This window comes from Globicephala melas, chromosome 2, assembly GCF_963455315.2.
Source record: "Globicephala melas chromosome 2, mGloMel1.2, whole genome shotgun sequence".
NCBI classification, from domain to species: Eukaryota; Metazoa; Chordata; class Mammalia; order Artiodactyla; family Delphinidae; genus Globicephala; species Globicephala melas.
Window position 1 is genome coordinate 1,104,218 of NC_083315.2, and position 20,822 is coordinate 1,125,039.

The following is a 20,822-nucleotide window of genomic DNA, read 5'->3' on the forward strand; positions in this document are numbered from 1 at the left end:
CATTAGGCGGGATGGTGGGTGAGATATTATGGTTTCAGTGGAGTAAGGGTGGGCGTTAAGGGTGAGAGGGTAGGAGGGCAGAAAACCGGGAGCTGGGAACTGACTGCGGTACATGATACGCTGCAGACATTTCAGATGAATTCTGTTTTCTCATAGGTTTTCTAAATGTTTTTTCCCCCAATTCCTTAAGGGCAGTGACATTAATTGAAAATCTGATGCAAATAGAGTGATCTGACCATTTCCAGCATGCTTTTTGGTCTGTTACATGTTCTCCTTGAACACAGTAGTTGCTGAACGATATTGGTGATTTAATGAGCAGATAGTTATGGTTAATAGTTGTTTCTGAATTTGAATATAATTTAAGAATATACTTTTAGGAGATCAGAAAGGTGAGAAAAATTAATAAAATTAACAGCATTTGGGCATTTCATTCTATCCCTTATTTGAAGTGGTTAAACTAATTTAGTATCGGCTCTCCTGTACCAGCTGTCACTTCTGTAGATAGTGGAGCATGGGCGGCACTGCGAAGAAAATACTGTAAAAGGAGCATCAGGGCCAGGGGTCTGTTTGTCTTCCATGCAGTAACTCTGTAGCCTGGGGCTCATTGTTTAAAACTTCTCTCTTTTTTGAATTGTAACACAGGCATTTTTACTATCCTCTCAAAGATTTGCTTGAGGATTAAATAGAATAATATGCTTGAAATCTGTAACAATTCCTACAAAAAATGGTAATCAAAAAATGTTACTTTGTTTTTTGTTTTTCTGTTTTATGATACTGTTTAGGCACAAAGAACCATATTCTTTCAGCATTACTCTTTTCAAGTAATCCGATTCTTCTGCCCTATGTAGGATGTTTAGTAATGCCTAATATTTCTGACGTTCCTTCATTTTGGCTTATAGCCAAACCATAGTGATTGTGCTCTAGGAGATAGGACAAGTGAGATTTTGGAGTTGAAGGAAGGGCGAAGGGTGCCACTTCTTCTTTTATTGAAAGTGTTTCTTAAAGTGCTGTATTTTATAGCACTAAACAGGTTTGGGAATTTTTCAGACCTATGGCAATTTAATGATAGCAACACAAGACTTGTTTTGTTTTGTTTTGCGGTATGTGGGCCTCTCGCTGTTGTGGCGTCTCCTGCTGCAGAGCACAGGCTCCGGACGCGCAGGCTCAGTGGCCATGGCTCACGGGCCCAGCCGCTCCGCGGCATGTGGGATCTTCCCGGACCGGGGCACGAACCCGTGTCCTCTGCATCAGCAGGCGGACTCTCAATCACTGCGCCACCAGGGAAGCCCAAGACTTGTATTTTTAAGGAGAATTATAGTAAAACATTATTTGAATAGAGATTTTCTTTCTGAAATGGCATCAAATCTAGAAGTGTTTAAAAAGAGAAAACTTGACAGAAAAATTAAGGAACAAGAACAGTGGGAAAGTGTTGTGTGGAGTTCATTGACATGATTGGCTGAAACTGGGGCTTCTCTAGAAGGCGAGTGATGTATCCGGAGGATGTTTTGATGTGCATGGATTCCATGGCAGTGAAATGAGAGAAAAGCCATGGAGGTTAGATGAGCGAACGGGAGTGATTAAACACGCGTCGGTGGAGTTTAGGGAGTCCAGTGGGGAGAGTGCAGAGCAGTGATGGAAGGGCACCTCCAGCAAGAATGACTCTTGGGCTTCCCTGGTGGCGCAGTGGTTGAGAGTCCGCCTGCCGATGCAGGGGAAGCGGGTTTGTGCCCTGGTCCGGGAAGATCCCACATGCTGTGGAGCGGCTGGGCCTGTGAGCCATGGCTGCTGAGCCTGCGCGTCTGGAGCCTGTGCTCCGCAACGGGAGAGACCACAACAGTGAGAGGCCTGCGTACTGCAAAAACAAAAAATAAATTTAAAAAAACAAACAAAACAAGAATGACTCTTATTCCGGGCGATGAGAGCAGAACCACAGCACCTGTACTTGTTAGCAGGCAGGAGAATAGGAGCCTTCACACTTGGGTTCGCACCCCAGCTGTTTGGCTTTGGCTGTGGCTACTAAAAAAACACAAAACTTTGCATAACTGTAGTATACTGTCATAGCCAGGAAACTGATGTGGACACCGTCACTAACTGTTCAGATTTTACCAGTTTTACACGCGCTGTCTGTGTGTGTGTGTGTGTGCGCGCGCATGCATGTGTGTGCATATTCCATGCAGTTGTATCACATGAGTAGATTAACGTGACTCCCGCCCAGGTCTGGATTATAGAACAGTTCAGCACCGTTTCTTGTGCTATTCTTTTTGTAGCCACAGTTACCTCCTTCCTTCCATGCTTCCCTAAGCCCCAGCAACCACTAATCTGTTCTCAATCTGTATAGTTTTGTCATTTCAAGAATGTTATATAAGTGGAATCACAGTAGGTAACTCTTGGGATTGAGTTCTTTTTCACTCGGCATGATTCCCTTTGAGAACCAAGGGACTGTGTGTCAATGGCGTGTTTCTCTTTTATTACTGAGTAGTGTTCTGTGGTATAATGTACTTCAGTTTGTTTAACCACTCACTGTTGAAGGACATTTAGGTTGTTGCCAGTTTTTGGCTATTACCGATATAGCTGTGCATTCACGTACAGATTTTTTTTTTTGTTTTTTGTGGGTAGGAGTTTATTAATGAATTAATTTATTTTTTCTGTGTTGCGTCTTCATTTCTGTGTGAGGGCTTTCTCTAGTTGTGGCAAGCGGGGGCCACTCTTCATCGCGGTGCGCGGGCCTCTCACTATCGCAGCCTCTCTTGTTGTGGAGCACAGGCTCCAGACACGCAGGCTCAGTAGTTGTGGCTCACGGGCCTAGTTGCTCCGCGGCATGTGGGATCTTCCCGGACCAGGGCTCGAACCCGTGTCCCCTGCATTAGCAGGCGGATTCTCAACCACTGCGCCACCAGGGAAGCCCTCACGTACAGATTTTTGTGTGAAGTAACTTTTCATCTCTCTGTTACGAATGCCGGAGTATAATTGCTGCTTAACTGTTTAGTCACAGTTGCAAGTAGGAAAATCTTCACTCATTGTCATCAATTATCAAACTGTTACTGTTGCCAGAATTTAATCTTCATCTGTTGTCGTCTCTCTAATCACATTCTTCTGTAAGTCATTACACAAATAGCTGATTTTTTTTAAAGGAAAGGTGCTAATTAATGTTTAATATTTGTATCTAACACGGAGTGATAGTAAGTGTACCAGATTTGCTTTTCATTTTGCTCAGGTCATACTATAGGCAACTCTTCTGGATAACCTGTACTTTGATATTTGGTCAGTGTGTTCTGTGAAACAAATATACTTTGTTCACATTTAATTTGTTTATATTGTGTTTATTTATACTTAAGTATGTATTTAAGGTAATTTATTTTTAACTTATCAAACTCTTGAGCTGTTACATATTTTCACAGAAGTCAGTTTTGCTGTCACTGTTTTTAAGACATTTAAAAACTGTTCAAGAAGCAGTGACACAATCTAGACTCTGACATTTATAGCAAAGTATATCATGACTGTACTGCTGTTGTCAAAAAACTTAGAATAAAATACTGTCAACAGTAAGATTACTGGATGTTATTTAATCTGCCTTTGAAGATTCAGGAGACCTGGAGAGGTCGCAGTACATTTGATCCTTGAACAGCACGGGGGTTAAGTGTGACTTAGAGGTGTCCCTCCGTAGCCTCGGTTCCTCCAAGTCCTTGGACTCAACCGAACACAGACCCTGTAGGACCGTAGTATTGACTACTGAAAAATACCTGAGCATAAGTGGACCTGTGCAGTTCAAACCCGCCTTGTTCAAGGGTCAACTGTATATGTTGTAACTGTGGCAGACCTGTAGCTCCTCAACCTGGCTATCAGAGTCACCCAAGAAGTTCAAACAAACCTAAAAATCCTCAAATTATGAAAAGTGGTGAAGGGGACGAGGAATTTTAACTGTTTAAAAAGCACCTCAGTTTCTTTCAATACGTAGTTAAGTTTGGGAAGCTATGCTAAGCTTCAGGGAGGAATGGCTTCGGTCCTATTCTCTTAGTGTCTTGCATTGTCTTTGGCATATAGTAAAATATTCAGAAAATGAAACATTTGTTAAATGAGTGCTCTGTGTGTGTGTGTGTGTGTGTGTGTGTGTAATGTCATTGACGGCTTTTATAAAATTGTAACAAAGGAAAAGTTTAAAGAGTATATTTTGACAATGATTTGCTGTATAATGTCAGTCGTTTGGCACAAGGCAGGTATCAGAATACATGCTTGGTAATAGTGTGTGGCTGTTGAACCCAGCTGTTAAGGAGATGCGTTTAGCTTCATTCAGTGCATGCTGCCTGTCCTGAAAGCACAGCTTCTCCACTGGTGAATGGCTGGTTTGATTTTTCTTAGGATTATCTACTAACCCCATCACCTCCCAAAATATGAGTACTTTAAGTTTTGAGTTCTTGAATATTTGAGGATGTCCTCTTTCTGTTGTTACTCATGAATGACATCCTAGTTGGAAAAATAATTCTCTGGGTCACATCCATTTTTTTTCTCTTAGCAGAAGACATTACTTCATTGTCTTTTGGCATTTAGTGTTTTCTGTGGAGAGGTCTGCGGTGAACCCTTCTTTGTTTCGTAAGTGACATGCTTCTGCTGCCTGGATGCTTTAAGAATTCTGTCTTTATGCTTACAATTCAGCAGCTTCACCAGAATGTGAGGATATGTGTCAGTTTTTATTGGTTCTCTGTTACTTTTCACTGCTACATGGTGAGCCCCTTCAGTCTCCAGATGGAGATCTTTCTTTATTTCAGGGAAGCTTTCTTTTCTCTTGGGTGCCCTCCCTGTTTTCTCTCCTCCTTTTCAGGACCTCCAGTTCTAGATATGTTGGCTTCATCCTTCACATCTGGCCTCTTACCTCTAAATGCTGTCATCTCTGTCCTTCTGTCCCATGTATTTTGTGATATTTCTCAGGTCTGTGTTCCTTGTGGTTGACATTGCTTGCAGCAGTATTGATTCTTTCATTACTTCTAAGGTGGTTTTTGTTTCTTGGATTTCATCTTTTCACTGAGTTCCTCCTCTTATTTATTCCACCCCCCTCCTTTGTATCCTTTTATCTCTTGCTTTGTTTCGTAGAATTCATGTTCTCTTTATTTCTTGAGATAAAAGAGAATTTGTTTTAAGAAGTTACTGGTTTCCTGAGATTTCTTTTGAAGTATTCTTCTGTTTAGGTTATTATATACTGCCACTTTGGTCTCTGCACAGGCTCTGTGTGGAATGGTTTCTGTGTACTTGAGTGAAGTCATTCTGTTGGGTTTTAAATATATATAGGTAAAGTGTGATTAGATTCTCTTTGTTTCTTACTCTTCTGGACACTGTCTTAATTGTAGCCTTAGAAGTTGGTGGTTCCTAAAATGAGTCCAGATAAAGGGAAGAAGGTGAGGGAGGTGTCTTTTAGGAGGAGAGTGATCATGTGGGAAAGTAGCAGTTCATACTGTTTTCTCCGAACTTCTGCCTTTTTTTAAAAATAAATAAATAATTTTATTGGTTGATGGATTTGATTTTTGGCTGTGTTGGGTCTTCGTTGCTGTGCGTGGGCTTTCTCTAGTTGCGGCGAGCGGGGGCTACTCTTCGTTACGGTGCGCGGGCTTCTCATTGTGGTGGCTTCTCTTGTTGTGGAGCACAGGCTCTAGGCATGTGGGCTTCAGTAGTTGTGGCACGCGGGCTCAGTAGTTGTGGCACGTGGGCTCAGTAGTTGTGGCACGTGGGCTCAGTAGTTGTGGCGCACGGACTTAGTTGCTCTGCGGCCTTGGTATCTTCCTGGACCAGGGCTCAGTGGATTCTTAACCACTGCGCCACCAGGGAAGCCCTGAACTTCCACTGTCTTTAATTCTCTTTCCAAGAGTCAACGTCTGTGGATCCAGGCAGGGTTTTAGAGTGGCAGGGCTCTCCTCTGATTCAGGTAGTTCTCTACTCAGTTGGGCCGAGTGACCCTCTCTCCCCCCTCTTCTGTCTGCCATTTAAGTAGAAAAATACACATGTAAAGTAGTGTGATTCTGTCTTTGGGTATTAGATGTATGTGCAGAAAAAAAGCCTGTGAGGATACAGTTATCCTTCCTCATGTTTTTCTGTAGCTTCCAATTATAATATTAATACCTGTTCTTTATTTTAGAAAATCAAATAATAGTTATTGCAATTAAAAAACAGTAAAAGACTCAATCGCGGGTGTGGTTCTTGGTATTAAAAAGGTATTGCCTGGTGATAAGATGATCATTATGTAAAGATCATTCCTCATTAGACACTTTTTCATGTTAAGGAGACATCCAGCTATTTCTACAGTTAGTTGTTTAATGCTTTGAAATCTATCAAATGCTCTTCATTATCTGTTGACAGCATATTTTAAGAAGTTACCATTCAATGTGTATACTCATGCAAGACTTTGAATATTCAACTGTTGCTCTGCTGTTGCTCTGCAATTCTTGTTAATGTTTGCCAGGATTTCCAGTTGGTTAATTTTATGATTGAGTCTGATTCTGGAACAGATTATATACTTTTTCCTTGAAAGTTTGAAACAGCTCCTCAATAAATCTATATAATCTAAGTCTGGCTAGAGCTGTGATTGGACAGGGAGGGGGGTGAGGAACCGGAAGATTGGGACTGAAGGGAGAGCGAAGAGATAATGAAATAATATTCTTTGTGCAAAGCGTGTTGTCATCAAATCAGTATGTAGGTTAAACATTATCAGCAAATGTCATCTATCTGTTGCAGCTTCTCTTCCCCCTTATTCTGAGCTTCTGTTTTTATTTTTAAAATACTTCATAGTGTTTTGCATATGTCACTTAAATGTTTATAAAACTGGTTTAGGTGGTATGGCAGTGTTGACTCTCCCCTTTAACAGACACCATTTCACAGTTGGAGCACACCTAGGTACACAGTGTCCAGTGTTCGTTCACCAGTACCTTATCCCAAACTGCAGGCCTGTCTTGATCCAAAGCAGGATGACTACCCAGCAAAAACAGATGGAGTAAATGCTGTTTGTTTGCATGTGTCTCTGTTAAGGGACACACAAGAGCAGTATTCAAAGTGTCTTATCTGTAAGAGGAAACTTACTGTTTTCCTTGAGGTAACTCTGCTGGAATATGCTGCCTTTTTTCTTTCATATACCTTAAAATTTTGGGAAAAGCGCTTTTCCAGTTTATATTATGTTGTACAGGTAATAGAATGGAGGGTAAGTTTTTTTTTTTTTTTTAAGCCTAAGGCTCTGTTTCAGTGATCTTAGTTTATTTTTTTGGCTGCATTGAGTCTTCGTTGCTGTGCTTTCTCTAGTTGCGGTGAGCGGGGGCTGCTCCTCGTTGCGGGGCGCGGGCTTCTCGTTGCGGTGGCTCCTCTTGTTGCGGAACATGGGCTCTAGGCACGTGGGCTTCAGTAGTTGTGGCTCGTGGGCTCTAGAGCGCAGGCTCACTAGCTGTGGCACACGGGCTTAGCTACTCCGTGGCATGTGGGATCTTCCCAGACCAGGGCTCGAACTGGTGTCCCCTGCATTGGCAGGCGGGTTCTTGACCACTGTGCCACCAGGGAAGTCGAGAGTAATTTTCAATTTCAGTGGGTGTTCCAGGTCATGAGTGTCTTGTTAGAACTCTTTGCTGTGTCATGTTATTTATATTTAACAGGTGAAGTTTATATACCTGCTCATGATACATAGAACTTGTTACTACTACCTAGCCTTTCGACAGCTAATCTCTGGAGATTATCTATGTCATTTCTTTTTTCTTTTTTTTTTTTTTTTTTTTGCGGTACGCGGGCCCCTTACTGTTGTGGCCTCTCCTGATGCAGAGCACAGGCTCCGGACGCACAGGCGCAGCGGCCATGGCTCACGGGCCCAGCCGCTCCGCGGCATGTGGGATCTTCCCAGACCGGGGCACGAACCCGTGTCCCCTGCATCAGCAGGCGGACTCTCAACCCCTGCGCCACCAGGGAAGCCCTGTTATTTCTTTTTAAATGATACTGTATGGAGCCCAGAGGTTCCAAGAATGTGACTGGGCTAATTATTGTCCTTAATCCCCCACTACCACCATTGCAGGAAGAGCAGCTCCTGTTGTGGTATTGGGCTTCCATTCATGTGTCTATTTTAGAGTCTGTTGAGAAACTCAAGCACCGTTGTAACTACATGCAGGGTTTATAGCGTGGCATGACAGGCAAGGTTCCCTGTGCTCAGGGAGCTTCCCTCCTAGGGGAAGAGAAATGATCTAAGGTAGATGAACAGGATGATCTCATACTGAGATGTGTGCTGTAAAGGAAATGAATTACGATTTGAAAATGGTAATGTCAGGAGAGAGGGAGGCAGGTGTAGGAGGTGGTCAGGGAAGGGCTTTTTTAGGGGCAGCTTGTGAATTGACACCTGAAGGATGAGCAGCCAGCCATGTAAGCAAGAAATTTTGTAGCTTGAAGTTGGGGGGAGAATATTAGGTAACCATTTCTCTAGAAAGAATCCTCTTAAACCTCTTTTTTAGTCTTTTATGTTACCCTTAGAGATGCCTACTTTTAATCTGCTTTTTTCATGATGCACCCAGTACTGTTCAAAAGCACCCCAAAAAAAAGAACCTCAAAAGCAAAAAATAGGTTTTTAATTATTTATTTTGACAGTCCTTTGTCCAGAAGATAAAAATCTGTTTGTTTTCTTTTTTTTTTTCCCTTAGTTTGATTTCCAAGGCCCTTGATGTCTTTAGCTTAAGTTAGCTTTATTCCCTTTTATCTCATTTGGGAACCGCATGTTCCTGTCAAACTAGTTTTACTCATTGCCCTCTGAACCCTTGCCATTCTGTGTTTACCTCTTTTTATGCCAGTTGCTCCTATTGTTTTCCGTGACTGAAGTTTATTCTCCATCTCATTGTACCCAGTTAAATCTCTTAGATCTGTGTAGTTTCTCACTATCTTAGTGTAACTGAGAGTTTTAAGTGTACGAAACATTTAGGACATGGCACACACTTGAAGATTCCTTTGGTCATTTTTCACCCTTTCATAGATGGGGTGAGGGGTTGCCGTGACCATGAGGTTTCCAAGGTTGAACTCTGCCACTTCTTGCTCAGTTGATTAGGCAGGAGGTGAAAATACTTGGAGAGAGACCTTGAGGCGTGCCAGCACCTGCGCCTCTTTCTCTGTCTCTAAAGGCATCAGCTTGGGAGGATGCTTAGTTTTTCAGTTGCAGTTTCCTACTCTCCCTTTTAGAATCTTAGGATAATTTCACAAATTAACTAAAAGTGCTCGTTGTTTTCCATACTAACTTATGTTTTTCTCTCAAAGGAATGCATTCTGTCCTTAGGCTAGCCAGTCAGCTAATTAAAAAACGAGAAAACATAGGGAGCAATGTGAGATGTAGTCTTGATTACACTGCATAAGAATAGCTGTTAAGGACAGTGTGTGCTGTGATGGGGGCTTGTTTTTAGATTGAGGGATCAGGGAGGGCTTTTCTAAGGATTTGGCATTTAAGATGAAACCTAAGGATGACCTGAAGAAATAGGCAGACGGAGTGGGAGGTAAGCGGTGAGGGGGTAGAATGTATGAAGGATCTAGGGTAGGAAAGAACTGGGCATATATTCAAAGAACTGAAAGAGGCCAGTGTAGCCGAAGTGTAGTGAATGGCTTCCTTCTGTACTCATTAAAATTCAAAACACATGTCATGATCTGAGGTACATGTTTAAAAGATTACTTTGACTATTCTGTAGAGAGTGTTTTGAAATGGAGATAAGAATGATAGTGGGAGAGCAGTTAGAATATTATGGTGAGCCCAGCGAATTTCTGCTGGAGTCAGTAAAGAGGAGGAGATCGCTAGTCCAGGATTAAGTCTGCATAGCCCTGTGGTGCTCACTGCCTGTGTGCTGTGTGTGTTAGCAAACCAAGTGCCTGAGATCGCTGAAGAGTTGAGAGTTGATAATTTTTTTAGGCAAGTAGAAGTATAAGGCGCTGAATCTTAAGGGCATAGGCAGTTTGAAGGCTGTAGACTTTTATTGTTACTTTGTTAATACAGCCCTCCTGAAGAGCTAACAGAAAGGAGGATAAAAATCTTACTCTAAAATCTTCATTAATCCCATAGTGAAAAGTCAGATGGCAGAGGTCAAAAGAGGTTGTTAACGTTGCTAAGTATGGCATTTCAGATTTAGTTGTGACTTTTTTGCAGCCCTGCACACTGTAAACCAGTACCTTATTTGACAAGTGGAGGTAACTGTAGAAGTTCGATGACCTCTTCAGTTTTTAGTAAAGTAGAGGCAAAATCTTGACTGAAGCCCAGGTTGCCTGATTGCGGCCTGATTGAGTACCCTTCACTAAATGAGTGGTTCTCAACTTGGTTAGACCCAACCTCCCCGTCCTGTAAAAAAGCAAAATATTTTAAACGTTATTTTTAAAAATTAAAATATAATTCACATACCACGCAATTAATCCCTGCCACCCCTCCCCCCCCAGAAAAAACCTCCTGTACCTGTTAGCGGACATTCTCCATTTTCTTCCCCTCCCTGCCCGCGCCCAGACCACTCGTCTACTTTCTGTCTTGATAGATTGTCCTGTTATGGACATTTCATAGAAATGGATTCTATGCGGTCTTCTGTGATTGGCTTTTTTCACCTAGCATGGTGTTTTTGAGGTTTGTTCACGTTGTATCATGTACTTAATTCCCTCCCCCCTCCCCCAGGTTAAAGTTTATTCACTAACGGTAATTCTCAGAGCCTTTAAAGCACATTTTAGTTTTCCGTAAAACAGTACCATATACAGCTTTTTCCAGGTTCGCGTGACCATGCAAGATTGTTTATTGAAAACATCTCATAGGATTAGAATTTGAGAAATGATGACGGACTTCTGTATAAGCTAGACAAGTAGAAGTCACATGTAAGATATGGTAGACTTTTTTTTTTGGTAACATTTTTATTGGTGTGTAATTCACGTCCCGTACAGTTGGCCCATTTACAGTGAACTGTACGGGAGTTCAGTTGTGCAGCCACCACCACAGCCAGTTTTAGAATGTTTTTGTCATCCAAACAGAAACCCTGTGGCTCTTACTGTTCCCGTCTCCCACGTGCCCGCGGCCCTAGGCAACCATTCATCTCCCTTCTGTCTCCGTAGTTGGCCTATTTTTTTTTTTTTTTTTGGCGGTATGCGGGCCTCTCACTGTTGTGGCCTCTCCCGTTGCGGAGCACAGGCTCTGGACGCTCAGGCGTCTTGTTGTAGTCTTGTTACTGGCTTATTTCACTTAGCATACTATTTTCAAGGTTCATCATGTTATAACATGCAGCAGTACTTGTTCCTTTTTGTTGAATAATACTCCATAGTATAGATATACCATGTTTTATTCATTTGTTAATCATTTGTGGGACATTTGGTTTGTTTCCGTGTCTTGGCTGTTTCGAATAGTGTGCAATGAACATTTGTGGACACATGCTTTCATTTCTGTTAGACATGTACCTAGAGGTAGAATTGCTGGGTAATATGATAACTCTATGTATAACCTTTTCAGGAACTGCCAGACTGTTTTCCAAAGCAGCTGAGTGCTTAGATTCACAGCAGCAGTGTGTAGGAGGGTTCCAGTTTCTCTACATCCTCATCAACACTTATTAAGCCTGTCTGTTTCTGTTTTTTTTTTTTTTTTTGGGGGGGGGGATGCGGGCCTCTCACTGCTGCGGCCTCTCCCATTGCGGAGCACAGGCTCTGGACGCTCAGGCTCAGCGGCCACGGCTCACGGGCCCAGCCTATCCGCGGCACGTGGGATTCTCCCGGACCAGGGCATGAACCCGCGTCCCCTGCATCGGCAGGCGGACTCTCAACCACTGCGTCACCAGGGAAGCCCAAGTCTGTCTTTTTGATGGTAGCTATCCTGATGGATGTGAAGTTGTATCTCATTGCAGGTTTAATTTGCATTTCCCCAACGGCTAATGTTGTTGAGCATTTTTTCATGTGCCTTTTGGCCATTTGTGCGTCTTTGGGGAAAGTTGGGATGTTTCACTCTTTTTTTTTGGCTGCACCACGTGGCATGTGGAACTCCCCTGACCAGGGATCGAACCTGCGCCGCCTGCGTGTGGAAGCGTGAGGTCTTACCCACTGGACCACCAAGAAAGCCTGTTTCACTCTTCTGAAGTCTGGTTTTTCTTTTTTATTGAGTTGTGAGAGTTCCTACTGGTAGAACCAGATAAAAGCCCTTTGCATAAGATTTGCAAGTGTGTTCTCCCATTCTGTGGATTGTCTTCTTATTGACACAGAGTTTGAAGCACAGAGTTGTTAATTTTGACAAAGTCTAATTTGTTTTTCTTTTCGCTTGTTTTTTTGGCAGTATTTTACACCTGTATTTTAAGAGTTTTACAGTTTTTGCTCTTACATTAATTTCTGTGATTCACTTTGAATATTTGTGTATGATGTGAGGAAGGGAGCCAACTCAGTGTTCTTTGTTGCATGTGCACCTTCTCAAGTATTTTGTAAATGTCCCGTTTCTAGCCTGTAGACAAGCATGAATAATACGTGCTACCTGCACATGTAAGAACAGGAAAGATATGGGCAGCTTCAAAGGAGATAATGTTAAATGTGATTTTCACAAAGTAGTTTGTATCACCTTGCTGAAAATATTTAGCATGTTCATTTGGGATAAACATACAGGATATATTTAGCATGTTCATTTGGGATAAACATACAGGATAGCAGTACTGTTTTTTTAAATAAATTTATTTATTTTATTTATCTTTGGCTGCGTTGGGTCTTCGTTGCTGCGCGCGGGCTTTCTCTAGCTGCGGTGAGCGGGGGCTACTCCTCGTTGCAGTGCGTGGGCTTCTCATTGAGGCGGCTTCTCTTGTTGTGGAGCACGGGCTCTAGGCAGGTGGGCTCAGTAGTTGTGGCGCACGGGCTTAGTTGCTCCACGGCATGTGGGATCTTCCTGGACCACGGCTCGAACCCGTGTCCCCTGCGTTGGCAGGTGGATTCTTAACCACTGCGCCACCAGGGAAGCCCAGCAGTACTATTTTTAACATAGTCTTTATTAATGAAAGTCATTGAGAGCTGTTATCTTTCATTTATCTCTACTAGTTTAAGAGCGTCCTAACGCTCTTAACAAGGGTGTCTTCTTGATACCATTTCTTTGTAATAAATACAAGTGCAGGTGTATTGTATGGCATTACTGGTGATGAAATTTTTCTGAGTGGTGAACATTTTGGTAAAAGTTCAAAACAAAACTAAGTATAATACAATTTGTGCAACAGTTACATTCCTACAAAATTCAGCAGGTTGTATTAAGCAGAATCAGGCTCTGGACTCAGCTGATTAGAAACTGATTTTTCAGATATGCAACAGTTCTTTGAGAAATGTCCTGTGCACAGTAGTCATCCCTGGCCGCCTCTCACTAAGTGTCAGTGGGCATCTTCGTCTAGAGCAGTGCTGTCCAGCAAGCCACGCATGCAATTTTAAATTTTCTAGTAGCCAATGTCTGCAATTAATTTTACTAATACACTATTTAACCCAATATATTACGTAATATAAAAGTATTAATGTGCTATTTTGCACTTTTTTGGTACTAAGTCTCTGAATCCATTGTGTATTTACACATAACGGCAAATCTCAGTTTAGAGGAGCTGCACGTCATGTGCTCACTAGCTGTGTGTCGGCCAGTGGCTGTCATTTGGATGGTGCAGGTCTGTGGGGAGTAACTCACCTACCGGCGACTGTCAGGTTGCCAGCCCATGGTTGACACGTCATCTTACCTGTTTCCCCTCTCCCCAGGAGAAAGTCTGGTTAGCTACAACTTCTGCTTTTCACCACCAGTTAGCTCATATGCAGTTGGTGAATGGCATCAGTGTAAACTGAAGTTGTGTGTTGGTTCATACATGAAATTTTGTTTTTCTAGGCAGTGCAAATCAAAATAGTAGGAGTTAAGGTTATAACCTTCAAATAGAAAGAAAAAGCCCTCAACTAGCTGTACAGGCAGGACCCCTAAAGAACATTTCAAGTCTGCTCCCCTCGTCTTGCATGGCTCCCTCTCTGTGGCAAGTTGCACTTTTCTTCTCTATTTGGATTGTAGCCTCAATGCTCAGAATTTCATTTCCATGTTCTCAACCCCAGCAATTTAATATCCCCTGAAGCAGTCTGCAACCATGCTGAGCTGCTTGCCGGTGCTGTTCAGGTTTTTGTTAGTGCTCTGGTTGTGGTAAAGTTGCATAGTTTCGAGTGATTTGCTTCTACCCTATTTTTCCCATAAAACTTTTAGTGTGCAGTTTTGCAGAGTTTAAGGTTTTTCAGGAAAACATTTATTATGTTATGGCAGAAATACCCATTACAGATACATGACATCCTTTGTGAAATCCCTTTATTTTTAAATATTTGTGGTCTCTGGTTTGAAGTGATGAGAGGAGGACACTTGGAATAAAGTGCAGTCTGCATACGGACCACCAAAACCATTTTGACAGAGGGAGTGCCTATTAATAATTCAGGTCTTGAGGTCCCGTCTCATATAGTGTGAATCACAATCTCTGTGAAATTCAACTTTGAATTCGACATTTTTTAATAGACTGAAGTTCGAGGTCCACTACTGAACCTTAGTCATGCCTGCTACCTGCTTGTGTTAGTTTGAATAGCAGTTCGGGGTGGTGGATGTACTTGAAATCTTTCATTATCATTATAGGTGTACCTTACGTGTTCTTTCCAGTTTCTTGGAGAAGGCATTAAGACTTAATTTCTAAGTCTGAGGATGTAGTAGGGAATCCCAGTGGTTGTCTTGTTCTGAATAAGGACACAAATGCCATAGTGTTTTGCCCGAGTAGAGTGGAAACTAGTTTCACCTTTAAAAAAGCTGCTTGCATTTCCCAGCCTTGTTTGTTTATATAGAATTGTATATACTTCCCACTTGCCACCTAATATCCAACTTCCCTTTTTCTAAATGCGAGGGCAATCTAATTGCTTAACACCCATTTCTTGCTGAGTTAGGTGAGTTTTGCTACATTTTTTGGGTCCATTTCCCATAGTACTCTCTTAGGGCTCCATCTTTCTCAGACTGTAGGTTATATCCTTCTCACCCTTAAGATCTACCTTCTGAAGTTTAGAGAGTGACAAGTAGGAGGGATTATTCTGCCTTTTAAATAGTGAAAATTCTGTCAGGGAAGAAGTCAGCATCTTACATTGTTATGTTAACTATCTGTCTTAGATGAATATTGTCCAGTCCAGGAGTCAGCAAACTTTTTTTATTTTTATTTATTTATTTATTTTTTGTTAGTTTCTGCTTTATAACAAAGTGAATCACTTATACATATACATACGTTCCCATATCTCTTCCCTCTTGCGTCTCCCTCCCTCCCACCCTCCCTATCCCACCCTCCCTATCCCACCCCTCCAGGTGGTCACAAAGCACGGAGCTGATCTCCCTGTGCTATGCGGCTGCTTCCCACTAGCTATCTACCTTACGTTTGGTAGTGTATATATGTCCATGCCACTCTCTCGCTTTGTCCCAGCTTACCCTTCTGCCTCCCCATATCCTCAAATCCATTCTCTAGTAGGTCTGTGTCTTTATTCCTGTCTTACCCCTATGTTCTTCATGACATTTTTTTTCTTAAATTCCATATATATGTGTTAGCATACGGTATTTGTCTTTCTCTTTCTGACCTACTTCACTCTGTATGACAGACTCTAGGTCTATCCACCTCATTACAAATAGCTCAATTTCGTTTCCTTTTATGGCTGAGTAATATTCCATTGTATATATGTGCCACATCTTCTTTATCCATTCATCCGATGATGGACACTTAGGTTGTTTCCATCTCCAGGCTATTGTAAATAGAGCTGCAATGAACATTTTGGTACATGACTCTTTTTGAATTATGGTTTTCTCAGGGTATATGCCCAGTAGTGGGATTGCTGGGTCATATGGTAGTTCTATTTGTAGTTTTTTAAGGAACCTCCCTACTGTTCTCCATAGTGGCTGTACCAATTCACATTCCCACCAGCAGTGCAAGAGGGTTCCCTTTTCTCCACACCCTCTCCAGCATTTATTGTTTCTAGATTTTTTGATGATGGCTATTCTGACTGGTGTGAGATGATATCTCATTGTAGTTTTGATTTGCATTTCTCTGATGATTAGTGAAGTGAGCGTTCTTTCACGTGAGCAAACTCTTTCTTAAAGGGCTGGATAGTAAAAATTCTAGTCTTCCAGTCCACATAGTCATTGCCACAGTGAAAAGAGCAAAAGTAGCCGTAGACAGTACTTAAGTGGCTGTGGCTGCACCACACACCCAGCAGGTTGGATCCTTGTGTTCTCGTGTGATACTAGCATCCAGTCATGTTGCCACCTCTCCTTTTCATGTCTGCCTTGGGTTGGAGCTCGGGACAGGAGACCTTTGCCCACTCCTGTAGGTCGATCAAGTTGCAAGGATGAACATAAAACGCCCCCCCGCCCCGCCTTTTGCCCCCTCCCAAAAGCAAGACCCCAAGTAATTCTCAGTAGTATCCCTTTCTTAGAAGTCTTGAATACTTGCTTTATCAGTCTTAACTTTAATTTCTAAGGTTGGTTTAAATGTGTATTGCTTAAAACCAATTTTATCCCACTTAGCCACAACTTCTACTTTTCTCAAGGAGATAATTTCTGTTTCTTTCAAGTAGCAAGCCTTTTTCTTGGTAATGTAAAGAAAGCATAATTTTTTTTAGGGCACCAGACATACAAACAGTTTTTGCTTCCATTACTTTGTTGGGCCAAACAGCATCTATGAGATGATCTCTCACCAGCATACATGTATGTAAATCTCTGGATTTAGCATTGAAAATCTGAGTTCAGGTTTTATGCATGGCTCTGCTTTTCTTTGGATATGTTACCATCCTCAAATCGCTTATTCTTTCTCTCGGCTTTAGACTCTACATTCTACTACGACTACTACTACTACTACTACTACTTAAAAAAAAAAAAACCCTTCTGTTCTTATCCTGAAACATACAAATCCATCCATCATGGGATAGGATATAACAGTTTGTGTGAGTTTTTAAGATAAAATAGGAGTTTTCAAAGAAACACTGTTCTGTAGCACTTTAAGGTACGGCTGTAGGAAACCATAACCGTAATCATTGCTCTGACCTTGTTTTCCTGCTTGCATGTTACTTCATGTTGGGAAGAACTACATGGAGAAATTAAAAGCCTCAGTGCTTTTAATGCCTCCCTTCCCCCCCAGTGCTTTGGAAGATAATATAAACTGTAGCTTTTTAAATGGAGAGTTACCTTCGTTCAGCTTATCCTGGTCCTGATCCTCGGAGGCAGAGCTGCCCTGCCATCAGTTCTAAGTGCATGCTTCTGGCGCTGATCCACAGCTCTGTTGCCGGCTCTATCATGCTTCCTGTAACACCTTTCACTTAGTTTGGTTCCTTAGGAATGTGAGTTTATCCCTAGTCTTGCAGTAAAATATCTGTATCTCACTCTTGCCCCTCACTTCTTTTTTCTTTTTTCTTTTCCTTTTGTTTTGGCCACACCTCGTGGCTTCTGGGATCTCAGTTCCCCGACCAGGGATAGAACCCGCGCCTTCAGCAGTGAAGGCACCGAGTCCTAACGACTGGACCGCCAGGGAAGGAAGTCCTTCTCACTTCTTTCTTAAGTTAACAGTTGTTAGTTCTGCGAAGTGTTCTAGATAAATCTGTTTCGTAGAATGTGGAGTCTAGTCCCCATTCAGAAAGCTCCTGTTTCTGCAAATGACTTTCCTCTCAACAGCTGATGCCGTTTTTCTCTCGATTATGAAGTCTTATGCTGGTGTGCCTTGGTGCTTATGGTTTCTACTTGTTACGTCATGCCCTCTGAAAGCACTGAGAGTAGACCTGAGAACTGTCCCATAACGTCTGTCAGGCTGGTGGAAGACAGGTCACTTCTTCAGAGGTTAAGAGCTTAATTGGGTGCTTGTCAATTTTTTGAATTTCCATGGATATGAAGACTAACACTAAAGTGAATTCCTGTATCTTAACCTCATGAGAGATCAATAGATTTCATTTCTAATCAATCTTAGGCTTATAGAGTACTATCCCTATCATGTCTTCTAAGAAACCTTTTGTGTGGCACTTTAATCTCATAGACTTACACCTTGCTCAAGAACGTATGCAAATAAATGTCAGGGCATCTAACTCAGGCTTCTCAGTGAACTACTCTGGGGATCATTTCAGTCAGTAATACCGGCCTTTTCTTCAACATTGCCAACATATTTATGGAAATTTCCGTGGAAATCTCAACTCGTCGTGTATATAAGTATGGTGTTGTAGTAGTCCATATTACTGTTTCTTTTTTATTTGCATGCAGCTGTAAAGCTTGATTTTAAAAAAAAAGAAATTCATCAGTTACAGCTGAAAAGTGCAAATTTTGCCATAGAGCAGAGATTTTCTTTAAAGTCTAATTTGGAGTATTGAGTTTTCTTTGAATGTGATGGGGTCCTCATACCACCCCCCAGGTTTGATGATCCTCTTAAGAGGAGTCATAGGACCTTGATAACATGGCTATGACTTACGAACCATGAAAGAATACAAAATGTAGTCGGCAAAGGGAAAAGGCATCTGGGGCAAAACCTGGAAGACACCAGGTGCAAAAAGCTTCTAAGAATCTTGCCCCAGTGGAGTCACACAAGCAGACGCTTCATTCCTCCAGCAACGAATTGTGACAACACTGGTGAAATGTTGTCCACCAGGAAAGCTTATTAGAGATTTAGTACCCAAGGTTTCTATTGGATTTGGGTTCTTAGGTAGGCATCTCTGCCTAGTTTTCACCAGAAGTCTGGATTCTCAGTAGGAAAGCAGGTGTTCAGCATAAACCATATCGTCTGCACAACAGCTTAGCCACAGTCAGCCACTCTTGGCAGTTACTGTTGTGGCAGCTCTTCCTCCTGAAGAGTCACTGTGCCAGCCAGGGACCAACTCTGCAAGCAGGCTTTTCTGAGGACCGCAGTCTCAGTTTCCGTGCTAACCTTCCTGTATGCGTGAGCTTATTCTTGACTGATTTCTTCTTTCAGTCGTGTTCATTCTTACAGTGTTTATTGAAGAATTCATTGACTACTGTATTAAAAAAAAGTTTAGGGTGTTTTACATAAATACATACCATCCAGCAAGACAAATTTAAAAGTAAGTAGATGATGAAGAAACTGTCGGGCATCTCAAGCAGCGGTCTTGCTGGGAAATTTCCTCTCTTGTATCAGCTACATTTTGCTGGGCACTTAACCCCCTTTTGTCTTTAGTCGTATCACTCGCGTTTTTGGATCTGAAGCTGCTTCTAGTTTCCCCAGTAACTTGGGTCCTATCCAGGATTAAATCTTGGTCATTGCCTTTTCTCTCGCCATGCCGTTACTTCATTCTGAGCTCATAGTGCTTGTTCATTATATTCTATGTGCGTCCCCTAACTTTCATCTTTTTAAAAAAATTTAATTTATTTATTTTTGGCTGTGTTGGATCTTTGTCACTGCACGCAGGCTTTCTCTAGTTGGCGGAGAGCAGGGCCTACTCTTTGTTGCCGTGCGTGGGCTTCTCATTGCGGAGCACGGGCTCTAGGTGCATAGGCTTCGGTAGCTGCGGCACGCGGGCTCAGTAGTTGTGGCACATGGGCTTAGTTGCTCCGCAGCATGTGGGATCCTCCCGGAGCAGGGATCGAACCCGTGTCCCCTGCATTGGCAGGCGGATTCTTAACCACGGCGCCACCAGGGAAGTCCCCATCTTTTTAATGGAAGAGACTTCTTGATCCACTTCTAAATTCCTTTTCCTCCTCATTTCTTTTTTTTTAAGTTACAGTTGTTAGTTTTGCTAAGTGTTCTAGATAAATCTGTTTCATAGAATGTGAAATCTAGTCCCTATTCAAAAAGCCCCTGGCAGAAGACCTAAATAGACATTTCTCCAAAGAAGATATACAGATTGCCCACAAACACATGGAAGGGTGCTCAACATCACTAATCATTAGAGAAATGCAAGTCAAAACTACAGCGAGGTATCCCCTCACACCTGTCAGAATGGCCATCATCAAAAAATCTGCAAACAATAAATGCTGGAGAGGGTGTGGAGAAAAGGGAACCCTCCTGCACTGTTGGTGGGAAGGTAAATTGGTACAGCCACTATGGAGAACAGTAGGGAGGTTCCTTACAAAACTACAAATAGAACTACCATACGACCCAGCAATCCCACTACTGGGCATATACCCTGAGAAAACCGTAATTCCAAAAGAGTCATGTACCACAGTGTTCACTGCAGCACTATTTACAGTAGCCAGGACATGGAAGCAACCTAAGTGTCCATCGACAGATGAATGGATAAGGAAGATGTGGCACATATATACAGTGGAATATTACTCAGCCATGAAAAGAAATGAAATTGAGTTGTTTGTAGTGAGGTGGGTGGACCTAGAGTCTGTCATACAGAGTGAAGTAAGAAAGAGAAAAATTCTGTATGCTAACACATATATATGGAATCTTAAAAAAAAAAAAAAAAAACATGGTTCTGAAGGACCTAGGGGCAGGACAGGAATAAAGATGCAGACGTAGAGAATAGACTTGAGGACACAGGGAGCGGGAAGGGTAAGCTGGGACGAAGTGAGAGAGTGGCATGGACATACATACACTACCAAATGTAAAATAGATAGCTAGTGGGAAGCAGCTACATAGCACAGCGAGATCAGCTCGGTGCTTTGTGACCACCTAGAGCGGTGGGATAGGGAGGGTGGGAGGGAGGGAGACGCAAGAGGGAAGAGATATGGGAACATATGTATATGTATAACTGATTCACTTTGTTATAAAGCAGAAACTAACACACCATTGTAGAGCAATTATACTCCCATAAAGATGTTAAAACAACAAAAAAAAACCCTGTTTCTGAAAATTGGAATCCATGATCTCAAACCCTGCTGCTGCTTTATCAACTAAGTT

At 42.1% G+C, this 20,822-nt stretch overlaps 1 protein-coding gene across 6 annotated transcripts in view; it reads left to right on the plus strand.

Annotated features, from left to right (window-relative positions):
* Positions 1-20,822, plus strand: part of WAC (WW domain containing adaptor with coiled-coil) — an 84,795-nt gene that overhangs the window by 25,069 nt on the left and 38,904 nt on the right. The gene's annotated exons all lie outside the window — the stretch shown is intronic.